This window comes from Perca fluviatilis, chromosome 14 (genome assembly GCF_010015445.1).
Source record: "Perca fluviatilis chromosome 14, GENO_Pfluv_1.0, whole genome shotgun sequence".
In the NCBI taxonomy this organism is placed as follows: Eukaryota; Metazoa; Chordata; class Actinopteri; order Perciformes; family Percidae; genus Perca; species Perca fluviatilis.
The window spans coordinates 25,418,155-25,430,968 of NC_053125.1; the positions used below are offsets into that span (position 1 = coordinate 25,418,155).

Here is a 12,814-nt window from a genome sequence, read left to right on the forward strand (position 1 = left end):
TATTAATTTAATGATTAAATAAGGTAGTGTCTACAAACTTACCTCAATAATAACTTGTCTCCTGCTAGTTGTACTACAGCACTTACCTTTTAAAAAATAAGTTTGGAGCTGCTCTCTGGTGCTTGAAAACAGACATCAGAGGCATCAGAGGCATCAGAGGCATCAGAAGCATCGCTGCATGTAATGCTAGTTAACATTACCATTCGCAGCAGGTAATGTTAGCCAGTACTTACTTAAATACAGTTAAATGCTGAAACTAAACGGTGTAACGTTAAAATGTGGCAGTATTTCACTGGAATTGATTCCAACTCTGGAACACCCAACAGTCTGCAGTTAAAGACTCAACAAACATAATTTAATGGTATGTTCAATTACAGTTGGTAAATTAGTGGTGCATTCAATGTTATTGTAAAATGCCCTTTTATCATCTAGTGGTTCTTCTTTTTGTTGTATAACTGTAATTGACTAGCAAAATAAGTTTTGTTTTAAGTAATTTTTATTATATTCTTAATAAAAGAAAAAAATATTTGACCATATGGCCTTAGCCAGAGCCATAGAGAGAGAAGAGTTGAGACACTCGTTGATCTTGCTAGCAGGGTGGTCACGTGGTTCACGTAAGCCTGTATAGTTCCAAAACATGCCGCGCTGTCATGTTCTTTTATGGGACTGACAGCAGCGATTAGAATATTGAATGGTAACTATAGAGTAAATGAAAACACATACCCAATGATAGGTTGGATGTTCAGTCTCCATCTCATTTCCAGATATTTCCCAAATATCACCCAAGTACTTGTTTGACTGTCATTGCATTATTGCATATTTGTAAATGTCAGTTTCACATTTGGAGTGGTAGGGTGACAAATGAAAGCCAGAGTTTTACTACAACATTCACTATAAAAACACTATAAAGGACAATTAAAAATGAGAACCCACTACAGATCATATATCTGTAGTGTAATACTGGTCTGTAATACAAAAATTATTTTCTTAAAGGCATAATCTGTCATTAAAGGGATACTTCACAGATTTAGCATTAACCTTTGTATCAGTAGAAACATGGTAGTATTTTTGAATGACCGTGCTTCCCTCCCTCATGTCTCCCTGAGATGAGAGATCTCTGTATTGTGGGTCTGGAAAAAATCTTACGATGACGTAAAACAAAGATTTTTGCATGATCTGAAGATTTTTTGCCCAGAGGCAATGGACTACAGCCAGTAGTAGGAGCTACTTCCGCATGTTTTCAACCCGCCCATAGTTGTCGTCTTTACACAAAGATTTCCGAAGCAAAACGAGTGTCAGCCATCTTGAATCTTCGCTACTGGCTTCTCAGCATAGACAATATATAAGCTTCTCAGCAGAAAACTTTTATAACAAGTATGTGCATTCAAATTACCGCACAAGTGTACCACCGGGATACATTGGTACCAATCGGAGAATATGCAGGACACTTTATTACAGACGGAGTAGTCGACACACTATGCGAGCTTCGCCCGCATGCTATGGAGACCAGCAGTGTTGCTCGATGCCTCTGGCCGGTAAAGGGACATCATCAACGGGGAACATTGAATGAGTGCCGGTGGAAAGCTAACGCTAGCCGGGCACCTGTTCCATCAATCCTGCTTGCAAGTGTCTGCTCATTAGACAACAAACTGGACTATATCCAACTTCAACAAAACTCCCAACGCGAGTTCAGAGACTGCTGTGTTTTTGTTTTTGTGGAAACATGGCTGAACAGTGTACCGGACTCTGCTATCCAGCTACCAGGCCAGTAAGACTCATTGAGGTGGGCTTTGTTAACATGGACTGTTGCAGAAATGGGTTGCTTGTATCAAACTAACTGCTAACCACTGGTGGAGTTTGTGACTTTTAAATGCCGACCATTCTAGCTACATTCCACGCCAATTCACACCATTTTATACGTTTAATTGTTTTAGGACCTGTATCAAAAACGAACCCAAATAATACCCAACCCTACTCTGGGTCCTCCACAGGGTGACTAGACACCAGTCCTATAATGCGAATGAGGAAATCAGTGAATTGTTTCCCGACTCTGACATCTGCCATTTTTTGTTTTTAATGTTGTGATATACGTAGATCTTAAATTTCATTCATAATGGTCATAAAAAGGTCTTTTTGAATTGGTAAAACCTGCATAAACCCTGTATAGTAACACTTGTTGGTTTTGCGAGCTAATGACTGCTTTCTATCAGCGCCAAAGTTGTGGTTCTAGGAGTCCAGAGTTTATTCTGCTGTCTAAATTGTGGCCTCCAAAGATTGTGCACAAGTGAGAGCTCATCTTGGATTAGGTAATTAATTTTCCAGATTAGGAAAACACATTTTCTCCTTGTTTTCTTAACTGCCCATATTGCTCACCTTCACCTCAAATGTTAAGGATGTTTTTAATGTTTTCCATGTCTCAAAAAAATTGTTATTCAAATCTCACAACTACCTTTGAGAGAAGCAAAGAGATGAAAATTTACAGACAGAATTTAATAGCAACAGTTTAACCTTTATTGTTTCGGCATGAATGATTTCATATTATATGTTTCAACACAGCCAAACTCTTGTGTGCTTTACTCTGCTGTTTCTTTTCCCTGTAAAAAAAAACAAAGAAATGGTTTGTGTGAGTTTGAATAAGCGATAGGGGACAATAATTGTGATCTGTTAATTTTATAGTATTTAAACCTAATGCTTTATAAGGTGAATATAATACTGTCAAGAATCTGCTTTAACATATCGGAAGATATACATCAAAGAATAATTGCATTTACCTTGCCAGAGTCACGGCTCTTTGCCCTCAGCTTGTTGACCTGGGACTCTGCGATGTCAGCGCGCTCCTCAGCCTCCTCCAGCTCATTCTGAACCTTCCTGCACTTGGACAGATGAGTGTTGGCCTGCTCCTCCTGAAATACAAGACAGAAAAAAAATGCAAATGTTCAAAAAGATCCATAGTACTACCGTACATTAAAATAACTATGATATATTGTCAAACTTTCAGTGTTGAAAATGTATATTTTGTCCTTACCGCCTCCTCAGCCTGCCTCTTGTAGGCCTTGACCTTCAGCTGCAGTTTGTCAACCAGATCCTGCAGCCTGGCAACGTTTTTCTTGTCCTCCTCAGTCTGTAATAGGCAATATAGATTTGCATGTGTATTTTTAATGGTAAATATATTAAATCTGTTTTTTAATATTTTTGTTTTTTAAACATTTTTATACTGTACATGGTAGCTACCAAAGTGACTGTACCTGATAGGTGAGCTCCTTCACCCTCCTCTCATATTTGCGGACACCCTTAATGGCATCTGCTCCGCGTCTCTGCTCAGCCTCAACCTCTGCCTCCAGTTCACGCACCTTCAAAGAACAAGACAATAAGTATCCGTCTTTCTTTTCCAAAAGTCTTGCTTCAGTTGTGCAAATTCTTAACGTGACTTTCATACCCTGGACTCGAGTTTCTGGAGCTGCTTCTTGCCACCCTTCATGGCCAGGTTCTCAGCCTCATCCAGGCGGTGCTGCAGGTCCTTCACAGCGACCTCCAGGTTCTTCTTCATCCTCTCCAGGTGAGCGCTGGTATCCTGCTCCTTCTTCAGCTCCTCAGCCATCATAGCAGCCTAGAGCCAAGAGACAGCATAACATGTTAGTGAGAAATATCTTGAACATATTGGAGTGAAAGGAAGAACAAATGAAATATAAACCTACATCAGTGATGGCCTTCTTGGCCTTCTCCTCTGCATTTCTTGCTTCCTGAACAGTGTCATCCACTTCACTCTGGACCTGGACAAGGTCAGACTCAAGCTTCTTCTTGGAGTTCAGAAGGCTTGTGTTCTGAAAGGCAAAAAAAAGGCAATTTAGTCATTACATGCCTGATTTTCACATTTTTGATTGTCATTAGATTTTTGAATTATCGAAGAAATTGATTGGGCTTGTTCACCTGAGAGTGCAGAAGTCCAACACGCTCACTGGCATCCACCAGCTCCTGCTCAGCAACTTTGCGACCTCTCTCTGTCTGTTCCAGAGCAGCTCTGAGTTCCTCGATTTCAGCTACCATCAGACCGTTCCTGCGATCCACCATAGCTGCTTGTTCCTTGAAGTCTTCCTGTGCTCTGACAGCATCATCAAGGTGCAGTTGTGCATCCTAGTGAAAAAACATCAGGAAAATAATCACATGAATGCCAAAATGTACCTGCACTGACCACAGTCCATGCAACAACTCTGTGTCTAACAATACCTTCAGCTGCGCCTGCACATTCCTCAGCTGCTTCTGGGACTCAGCAGCCTGGCGATTGGCGTGGCTCAGCTGAATTTCCATCTCATTCAGGTCTCCCTCCATCTTCTTCTTGATTCTCAGGGCATCGTTTCTGCTCCTGACCTCAGAATCCAGAGTGCTCTGCATGGAGTCAATCACCCTCTGGCTGTTCCTCTTGATCTGCTCCGTCTCCTCATCTTTCTCTGCCAGCTTCCTGTCCACTTCACCCTTAATCTGGTTGAGCTCCAGCTGGACACGCAGGATCTTAGACTCTTCGTGTTCCAGAGTTCCCTAATTATATCAAAGAATGAAATATTAATCTTTGCCTTTAAAACTATTTTTGTAAATTTGTCTATGATTACGATTTTTTTTTCAGAAGATTTCCTTGACAAAAATGTACCTCAGCCTCTTCAAGAGCAGTCTGGATCTCAGCCTTCTCGGTCTCCACCTGCTTCTTGGACTTCTCCAGCTCATGGATGCTCTTGCCAGTCTCACCAATCTGTTCAGTCAGATCTGAGATCTCCTCTGCAGAGAGATACATGTGTTTTATATTGTTAAGCCTTACAATGTAACATAAAAAACACTTTATTTTAACACAATTGAATACAATGTAAGAAATTCAAGTGTTGAATACAATGTAACTGTTACATAATGTAGAACTTACGTTGCAGGTTCTTGTTTTCCCGCTTCATGGTCTCCAGCTGATCCAGAGATTCCTCATAAGAGTTCTTCATCTTGAACAGCTCAGTGCTGAGAGAACGAGCCTCCTTCTGTGCTCCCTCGAGCTCTGCCTGACCCTCCTCGAACTTCTGTTTCCACTCTGCCAACACCTGAATAACATAATTAATACAGTTCACTTGGTTATGTAGCAATATGAGGAAAAATAAATATATATATTTAATTGTTTGTATGGCTTGGCCACACAAAGTAAACAATGCTACCTTGTCAAAGTTCCTCTGCTTCTTGTCCAGGTTGGCAGCCAGCCCATTGGCCCTCTCCACATCAATCATTAGGTCCTCCACCTCACTCTGGAGCCTCTGTTTGGTTTTCTCAAGAGAAGCACACTTGGAGTTCACTGCCTCAATCTGCTCCTCAGCCTCCTGAAGACGCTGAGCCAGCTTTTTCCTGTTTGAAAGGGATACGATTTGTTTTCCACTGAAACTAATTTTTTCGAGATATTTTATTCATGAATGAAATACAAATCATTACATAGTCTCAGAACCTAGATGAATATAAGAAAGCACTGCTTTAATCTAAAATGTTATTTTCAAAATGATAATATACTAAATACAAACAATTGAAAAACATGTTTAGAACATGTGTTTAAATGCAAATACTGTATTTGAGTTATGCTAAAATGCTACACTTCTGAACTGGCCATTGAATTGTTTGAACCTTACTCACTTGGATTCCTCAAGCTCCTCAGTGCGCTGGATAGCATCAGTTTCATACTTAGTTCTCCACTGAGCCACCTCACCGTTGGCCTTGGACATTCCACGCTGCAGCTCAGCCTTGGCCTCCTGCTCCTCCTCAAACTGCTCCCTCAGCAGATCACAGTCATGGCGGGCTGATTGCAGTCCATGGGCAAGAGCATTCTTGGCCTGGTGTAAGACATATGATTGAATTTACAAAATTCCTTAATCCCAAAATATAAATACCAATACACACTAAACGGTTTCTTACCTTAACCTCCTCTTCAATCTGTCTCTTCAGCTCCTCAATCTGCTGTGTGAATGCCTGTTTGCCTCTGGTCAGCTGAGAGACAAGAGCTTCTTTCTCTTCAACTTGACGGCTGAACTCACCTTGTGTGAAAGATGTCATGATACATTAGTTTTTGTAAATATAATATACAATAATATACAGAACAGATCATTCAGTTTAAATTTTTAGATACCATTTTCTGTCAGGAGACGTGCTTTCTGTGCATTTGAGTCATTGACTTGACGGACATTTTCATCATTCTTGGTCTTCAGTTCGCTGAGTTGGTCCTCTAGAGTACGGCACATCTTTTCAAGATTTCCCTAATGAGTAAATAGAGATGAGATCAGTGATCAGATTTGATTTATAATATTAATTACATTATTTACTATACTTATTTAGTTAATAAAATAGCATGTAATGCATTGTGTACCTTGGCTTTAGCAACAGCCTCCATGTTGCTGGAGAGGTCATCAATCTCCATTTTGTATTCACTCTTTTCCTTCTCAAGCTTCTGCTTTACACGCTGGAGGTTGTCGATCTGCTCTCCCAGCTCAGCAACGCTGTCAGCCTGCTTCTTGCGAAGAGCAGCAGCAGTGGCTTCATGCTGCAGAGTAGACTCCTCAAGATCACGACGGAGCTTCTGGAACTCGGCTTCACGCTTCTTGTTCATCTCAATCTGCGCAGCAGTGGCACCGCCGGCCTCCTCCAGCCTCTCACTGATCTCCTCAAGTTCCCTGGCGAGGTCAGCTCTCTGCTTCTCAACCTTGGCACGAGCAGCACGCTCAGCCTCAATCTCCTCCTCCAGTTCCTCAATACGAGCCTGTTGAATATAAATGTGATGTCTGTCAGTAAACTTTAACTTTTAATACACAAATTTGGGAACACATGCAGAAATGTTTCGTGTAATGCGATATATCACCTGGAGCTCCTTGATCTTCTTCTGAAGCTGAGCACCCAGTGACTGCTCATCTTCAATCTTGCTAAGGAGCTGACTGATTTCAAAGTCCTTCCTGTGAAAATTATAAATAAAGTACATAGAGTTCATGCAGTTGACCACAAATTTTAAAAGAATGGTTGTACAAATTAAAAAATGACATTACTTTTTGATCTTCTCATCAGACTGCTGCTTGTCATTCTCAAGATCCATGATGGATTCCTGGGCCAGTTTCAGATCCCCCTCCAGCTTTCTCTTGGCTCTCTCAAGGTCCATACGGAGCTTCTTCTCTTGCTCCAGAGAACCCTCAAGCTAAGAAATAAGATGAGAATTTAAGCATCACATTCAAGAAGAATGCTCTTGCTTTGCCAGTCCAAGAGACTTTGTAAACTTACATCATCCACTTGCTGCTCAAGCTTGGTTTTGGCCTTGGTCAGAGTGTTGACTTTGTCTTCCTCTGCCTGCAGGTCATCAAGAGTCTGCTGATGAGCCTCCTGAAGGGCTTTCTTTTCCTTGGTCAGCTTAGCAATGCTCTCATCTTGAGAGGCCATCTCCTCAGTCAGGTTCTTAACCTAAGTGTGCAAGACAAATCTTGTCTTTAAACGGTCATCATTATAATCTTATTTGATCTGCTGGACAGATTTACAAACCTTGTTCTCTGTGGCATGTTTCTCTTTTTCCACTTTGGCCAAGGTAAGCTCCAGGTCATCAATATCCTTCTTGAGCTCAGAGCATTCATCCTCCAGCTTTCTCTTCTTGGCAGTGAGCTCAGCATTGATTTCCTCTTCATCCTCCAGTCTCTCGGTTGTCTCTTTGAGTTTGGCCTCGAGCTGAATCTTACTTTTGATAAGTCCCTCACATCTCTCTTCAGCATCATTCAGATTCTCTGATTCCTAGTTAATTTTCCAAAAATAGATGTTAGCACATTAACATTAAAAAAACATGAAAAAGCAGAACCGTCCGTTTGGGCGTTACTTACAGATGCTACTTGGAGCTGCAGATCATTCTTCTCCTGCAGAAGGGACACCATCTTCTGCTCCAGTTCCTTCTTCTTGGCCAGGGCAGCAGCCAAGTCAGTGGTCATCTTTTCATAGTTCTCCTTCATAGATGCCAGCTCCTTCTCAGTTTCAGCACTCTTCAGCAGAGGCTTGATCTTGTAGTACACCTTCATCCATGGCCAGTGTTTGACATTCATGAATGAGCGGACATTGTACTGGATGGTATATACAGCTTCCCTGTTGAAAAGAAGTTGCTGTTAGGGACAAAGTTATTCCTCATAATTCATTCCATGGCTGTGCACTCAAAAAATGTTGTTTACAACATGCCTCCTCGCTGTCATCTTCACAAACTCTGTTCTCATGAGGAAACCACGGCACAAAGCCTGAGTCATGGTGACCAGAGATGCCAGTTTTTCATCTCTCATCTCCTCTAAGACACCCAGCAGACCGGCCTTGAAGAACACCTGATTAAAGAGAAAATAGAAATTGACTTCATGTCTGCAATATGCAGTATTAAACATCACTAAACATTAAACCAGAAATGACTCAGAGAGCATGTACCCCACACAAGACTAAATGTAACCAGCTCCATTAATGGCCACATGGTGGTGCAAATTCTCTGTTTCTATCCTTTACCCGTTCAGTGGCCTAATTTCCCATTACAATACATACAATTGTGTAAGACTTTTTAAGATAGCCTTTTTTTAACAGACAAAATGCACTGACCATCATTGGAAAGTACCACTAAAGTATATAAGTGCAATCAAGGGGCTTACCTTGGTGTGTCCGAATTTGTACTCATCATGATTAACATCAATTGACCCAAGCAGCTTCTCTGAAGCCTTCTTGTTGTCAATGAACTGGCCCTCGGGGATGACACTGGCATTCAGCACCTTGTACCTTTTTGTGAGAGTTAATGGTCAGTGTGAGCATTTTCTTTTGAAAATCTATCAAAATTCTTTAAATATCCATTGATACCTCTGCTTGAAGTCAGCATAGAGAATTCTGCTGGGGAAACCTTTTCTGCAGATTCTGATACCCTCCAGCACACCGTTACACCTGAGCTGGTGGATGACCAGGAAGTTCTCCATCAGACCTGTAAAAAATGCATTTCTAATTTACTTCCTTGAATAAATAGTTAGGCTCTAAAATTAAGTAAACCATAGCAACAAAACAAATCACTCCTCAAAGAATCTCTTGAGATTAAGTTTTCTATGTACCTGGAGTCTTTGACTCATTGGGAATCAGGCAGCGCACAAAGTGAGGATGGGTGCTCCTCAAGTTAGTCATCAGCTTGCCCAAGTTCTCCTGTAGATCCAAAATGGTGAGTTATATCATGCATATAACAACTGTGAGTTTGAGCATACATTGAGATACTGTATATGAGATAAGTTTGCAACCTTACCCTAAACTGTGAAGACACAGTCTGCATAGAACCACCCTTCTTCTTGCCACCCTTCTTTGCACCACCAGTTTCTGTAAATGTTTTTAAATAGACGTGTTATGTTAGAATGTGACATATCGTTTACATGAGCACATGCTACAGTATAACCTTAGAATGTGTTTTAGTTTTTCTGTAGATACTATCGTACCTTCAACAACGGGAGGATACAGAACAGCCAGCAGTTTCACTGGGGATTTCTGGTACAGCTGAATGACAGAGTCATTCAGTGGATCCTTGTTCTTGTCCAGCCAGCCAGCGATATTGTAGTCCACGGTACCGGCATAGTGCACCAGGGAGAAGTGGGCCTCAATCTTGCCCTTAGCGGGCTTAGGCTTCTCAAATGCTTTGTTTTTGCCAAGATGCTGGTCATACAGCTTGTTCTTGAAGGATGTGTCTGTGGCCTTGGGGAACATGCACTCCTCTTCGAGGATGGAGAAGATTCCCATGGGCTTGAAAAAAGTGTGAAGAAGTATGTCATTAAGTGATACATTAAGTCAAATTAAGAACAATTATATATAATTACCAAATGTAGTGATTACCTTTTCAATGAGCTCAATGCAAGCAGCCAAGTCCATGCCAAAGTCAATGAAATCCCAGATAATACCCTCCTTCTTGTACTCCTCTTGCTCCAAAACAAACATAGTGTGGTTGAAGAACTGTTGCAGTTTCTCATTGGTGAAGTTGATGCACAGCTGTTCCAAGGTGTTGAACTGTGATGGGACAAATAATTAGTATAATCTCTCACAGGGCAATAAGAATGATTCTGTTATGAAAAGCATCAGCCTCTGAATTGTTTGAAATGACGCTTACGTCAAAGATTTCAAAGCCAGCAATATCCAGGACACCAATGTAGAACTGTCTAGCTTGTTTAGTGTCCAAACTCTGGTTGATACGGATGACCATCCACAAGAACATCCTCTCATAGATAGACTTGGCCAGGGCAGGCACTGCGTTCATCACCTGAATAAAAACAAGGATGTGAATTGTTTAAAATCAACTGTCATCCATCTTGTAAAATGATGAAATACTGGTATTTTAAATTTTTCTAATGAAATAAATGACACAAAAGATAAATAGAAGTTATACCAGTTTATCTCAATTACCTGAGGTACAGTCTGTCCCTTGGTGACATACTCATTTCCGACCTTCACTCTGGGATAGCACAGAGCCTTGAGCATGTCAGCGGAGTTCAGACCCAGCAAGTAAGCAACCTTGTCAGCCTCTGAAAATAGAATAGAATCAACAGAAACCAGTGTGATTAAGGACTGTATTACTGTTTTCCCCCAAGCTATTCACTCTGAGCTGGCATTAAATACTCACCCTCTGTGCCATCAGGCTCAGCCTGCTCCTCACGCTGCTTCTGCTTGAACTTCATGTTACCATGGTGGAGCACAGCACCAGTCATCCTGTAGATGCTCACCTTCTCTTCACCAGTGAAGCCCAGGATATCGATGGCATTCTGAGTTCAAAAGAGGTCCACACAAACATAATCAATTAAAAGGGCAGTTTTGATGTGGATATATTTAAATATTTGAAAGTTAAAATCACTCACATCAGTGGCTTCCAGCTCAACTTTGTCATCAATGCTGGCCACAGTGATCTGACCCATGCTACACATGGGGAAGTCGTAGGGGTTGGTTGTGATGAGTGCCTGATCTGGAGATCAAAAAAGGGTGAACACATGAGAACATTTGTTTCATATGAAAACACAATGTGCATCCTCTCAATCTTCTTACCAAGTATCTCAGGGATGTGGCCAGTCATCATTTGGAAGAAGATGTGGTAGCCTCTTTCATCAGAAAGCTGGTATGTCACTCTTGACTTCTCCAGCAGATCTGCAAACATTGTTCATAAATTACAGTCTGACCAATTCTCAATTCCAGTTGTATGTATGTACTATGAGTATTATTACTTACATGTCTCAATATCAGCACTAGCCAGTTTGCCAGTTGTGCCGAAATGGATTCTGATGAATTTACCCTGTTTGGAACAAAGGAATTTTAATGTCCCTCCACATTGGCAATCTGTAACAAGAACTCTTTCATGTGTAGTAATTGTTCCATACTTACAAAACGAGAAGAGTTGTCATTCCTAATAGTTTTGGCGTTACCATAGGCCTCCAGCAGGGGATTGGCTGCAATAATCTGATCCTCCAGTGAACCCTATAATCCAGGTTTAAAATTACAGTCAGAAAATGACTTTATTTTTCCCCCCTTGAAAAATATTCTATAGAGGAAGAAGCCTGAATTGTAATCATACAGTAACATACCTTTGATGTGTCCCTCTTCGCTCCACCAACTGCAATTGTTGCAAAGTACTGGATGACACGTTTGGTGTTCACAGTCTTTCCAGCACCAGATTCTCCACTAGGTATAGACATAGACTTTTAAGAATTTGATCAAGATATGTGACTATGTTAAACAAAGTCAACAAATGTAAATGTAACAAACTTACGTGATCAAGACAGACTGGTTCTCCCTATCTGTAAATAAAAAACAAAAATAATGTAATAATAATTGAGTTTTACTGCAACAGAAACCCTTTTATGCTGATAAATTCTACATTGTTTTGGTAATGACTTACCAGTAAGCATGAACTGAAAAGCGTTGTCAGAGACAGAGAAGATGTGGGGTGGAGCCTCCATACGCTTCTTGCCTCTATAGGCACTTACACATTCAGCATCGTACACTGGGAGCCACTTGTAGGGGTTCACAGTGGCACAGAACAACCCAGAGTAGGTCTGAAAGTGATCATAGAGATTCAACAGTTAACTCTAAGTTTTCTACAAGTTTTCTACAAGTTTAGCAATATAATTCGCAATAGTTCTTTTCTCATTAGGCAGATTGTCTTACGTAGATCATCCATGCTGCAAAACGCTCTTTGAGGTTATACAGCACAGAGGCTTCATTGAGATGGGTCATCATGGCCATGTCCTCAATCTTGTCATACTTGGGAGGGTTCATTGGGAAGACTTGATCTTCTTTTACTGTCCTCTCCTGCAACAGGACATTAGACACAATGAGAACTAATCATATTGAATTCCCAGTTGACTCTGACTTCATGATACTAACCTCCTTAGTGTCCAGGAGTTCAACGGTGACTTTGTCACCATCTTTCTTGAGGATTTTTGCTTTCAAGTACAGCTCCTTGGTATCGGACACGTAGCAGGCACTCTTGGCATCAAATGGTGTACTTTGAGCCTCAATTCTCTCCTTTTCTGGCTTACGTAGGTAAATGGCAGCTTTGCCATAAATGGCCATCTCCGCGTCCGTACTCATGGTGGCGGTTTACTTCTGTGAAGTAATTACAAATAAGAGTAAACCTATATATATATATAATTTTATATTTAGACATTAAAACTAATGTCTTCTAGCCATATGACTGGAAATCACAGAATCATAGATACCAATGAAATAATTAACATATACCTATCAAATTGAGTTCTGGGCATCATCACAAGTCAGTAAGTCAAACAATAGAAATCTTAGAATGATG

The 12,814-nt window shown here is 40.9% G+C and overlaps 1 pseudogene; it reads right to left on the reverse strand.

The window, feature by feature from the left end:
• Positions 1–2,469: 2,469 nt before the first annotated feature.
• On the reverse strand, positions 2,470–12,612 carry LOC120573091 (annotated as a pseudogene).
• Positions 12,613–12,814: the final 202 nt, after the last annotated feature.